This window comes from Rattus norvegicus, chromosome Y, assembly GCF_021556685.1.
Source record: "Rattus norvegicus strain SHRSP/BbbUtx chromosome Y, alternate assembly SHRSP_T2T, whole genome shotgun sequence".
In the NCBI taxonomy this organism is placed as follows: domain Eukaryota; kingdom Metazoa; phylum Chordata; class Mammalia; order Rodentia; family Muridae; genus Rattus; species Rattus norvegicus.
In genome coordinates, this window is record NC_141555.1 from 43,325,383 (window position 1) to 43,328,642 (window position 3,260).

A 3,260-nucleotide genomic window follows, 5' to 3' on the forward strand; every position below is an offset into this window, starting at 1 on the left:
CTTACACAGAATATTAATAATGAGACTAATGAGAACAGTAATAATAAGAAAAAGAAAAAAACAAAACTCTAGGACATTTTAAAGAAATAATGTATTGGCCTAAAAATAGAAAATTCAACACATTTTCTTAGAACATTAATTATTCAAAGAAAAACTAAAAGGCTTTTACTTCATTCTATAGTAAAGCAAAAACACATCAGATGGATTGTGTAAAGAAAGAGAGAACTGCAATCTATAAAATTAATATAGTCATTGCAGAGGTACCAACCAACAGGGAATTTCTAAGGATTTAGTGCACAATATTAACATATTTAATCCAACACATCTTACGATGATAAAGAAAAGAAAGCTGGAAAAAATAATGCCTGAATGTAGTCATAGCACTTAAAATGTGGCAAGATTTCTCAAGTTCAAAGATACCCTGAAATACATGAGAATATCATAAATAGGTTGATTTTACTATGGAATAAGTAGTGTAGTATTAGCTTAGCGGTTAAGAGCACTTACTGCTCTTAAGAGCAAACAAGTTCACTTTCCAACATCCATGAAGCCACTTGCAACCAGATGTAAAAGCAGCTACAGGGGATCTTACCTCCTCTGGTCTCCCCAAGTGCCTGTGTTCATGTGCACAAATCTATACATAGACATTAACACATAACAGATCATTAAAATAAAAAAAATTCAAGAATGTGTTTTCTGCACATATTATGAATACTAAGCAGTCTACATATACAAACACAATTGATGCAAAGTAATAAGCATGGAGAAAATCGCAAATAATATGAAGAGTCAATTAAGGATTAATGCTTACAGATTTCAGTAAGAAAAAACGCTAAACTTCACGACTGAATTTCAATGTAGATGTTAAAAAGAAACCAGCATTTGAATTTATGAGTGAAACTATTTTAAATATTATTTTATTTATTTACATTCCTGGCATTGTGCCATGTCCCCTCCCACAATTTCTCATCCCATTGCTTCTCTTTCTCCACTTACCCGGGGAGGATTCTCCCCAGACCCTGCCAGGCACCATAATCCCTGGGGCCTAAAGTCTCTCAAGGATTAGGCCAGACAAGGCAGTCCTCTGTTCTACATGTGTCAGGGCATCAGACCTGCTTGTGTTTGCGGCCTGGTTGCTGGCACAGTGTCTGGGAGATCTCAAAGGTCCAGATTAGTTGAGACTGCTGGTCTTCCTATAGAGGTTGCCCACCCCTTCAACTTCTTCAATCCTTCCCCTATTTAAAGAATTGACAGAAGTCAGAGACTTATACCTTTTTAAAATACATGTACCATTTAATTTTGAATGACATAGTATGGTTTCTCATATAAAATTGATGGCAATATATATTTATTATAGCCTTCTGAGATGGAAATTTGGCAGTATTTGTACAAGTATTACATTACTTAACAGCCTTGACATCATTCCAACTATGTGTTTTGTAATTTATAAAAAATATAATGTAAATAATCACCTTTGAGTACAGTGCCTGAGTAAGTGTCCATGCTGATTTTCTGTAGCGAACTTTAGTTAATGAAAATGAAAATAATCTGAATGGCACAATTAGGTTATTATTTAAGGAAATGAGTATACTACCATTTATTAAATGCATGATATTCCATGAAGAAATTCCCCATGCACATGTATTCAAGATATACTGTAAAATGAAAAACAAATGACAGAATATTGCATTATGTAATCAAACTTCAAAAACAGAAGATTTACATATATTATATAATTTTGTCAATGTTGAGTAAACCTCCTACAAGAGCAGGGGATGCAGGAGACAGAACACTGGGAGTTCTAGGGTAATTTGAGCTACACAATGAGACCCAATTTTAAAACAAATAGAGCAGTCTTGACAGAATATCTCCCAAATTTTCTTGGAGTTTACATTTAGAAGTTTTAAGAAGCAAGTTATTCTTTGACAATTCCATACATGTACAACACATGTATGGAAGCCCTCTACACTCTCAACCTCATCCTCCCCAGGTGCCTCTCTTTATATTTTGTTTCATGACCCCCTGGATATAACTGAGCCTTTTCGGTGAACATGGGTGTGAAGCTATACATTTAACCCACTAGTAAGACACCGATGGCTACATCTTTTTTTTTTTTTTATTTTCCAGCACTGCCCTTAGTTACTTTTTATAAGCAGGGTCAATATAATTTAGGGTCTGTTCACATAGATGTACCTATTGCGACTCCCTGAGTCAAAACTGAATAATGCTCAGAAGACAGCACCTCACAGATCTTGTTACCTATTAATTAGCCCTTGAAAGAAGCCAAGCCCTGAACATCAACTTATTCTCTAAACCAGAAATTATCTCCAATGGGTAATCATTTGAAAATGAAAACTTACTTTTCTCCAAGGGACTCACACTGCATACACAAACTAATTTTAAGGGTATAATGCATATAAAGCACTAAAGGAACTCATCATCTTTGGAGAATCCTTGTCTCATAATGGATAGGACTTTTTCTTCACAATTTCTATTTCCTTTTTAAATTTGTTTAATTATCTATTAATTGCTATTCGGTATGTTTTTGTATATATTTTGTATATATTGTTTCCTGGTTTATGTTTTATGTTTCCATGGAATTCTCCAGTATGTGAATGGAAGTCTGGGTCTCTGTGTCTGTACCTGATTCTTGTGCCTTTTACTGGCTCTTTTCTATCTGCTTGCTCTGTTCTTTCCAGTCATTAACTTTTATGTTATTTTTATTGCTTAGATGACTGTTGTTTTCTACTGAGATTCAGAAGGAGTGTAGATACAGGTGGCAAGCGAGGTATAAAATAAGGGGGAGAAATAGAGGGAAGAGAAACCATAATAAAATATATTGCATAAAAAAGTCTAATTTTAAGAAAAGAATTTTAAATCGATACTTTCTATGGCCTGTCTGCTCCCTTTCCTCAAAGTCCTAACTAGTTTCCTATCAAAAGTTTTAATCACTTTCCAACTCACAGAAAGTGATTTGTTTACTGCCAACATGGAATTGCAACTACGTGAGTGAACCTTCTGCACGCTTAAAGTAATGCAGTAGGAGAGTCTTTAAATGCTTTCAGAGACATCAAGCCAATGAGGTACAGTGGGTATTTCACATGATGGATGTTACAAATTTTCATTGGGAAGATATAGTTTTTTCATACTTAGTTATCATGAAACTCTTCAGGATCAAATTAAAACTTGTATGTGATACAATCATGGAACAGGTATGTTCCATTGAAATTTCACAATAAACTCAAATAATACTAAAATAC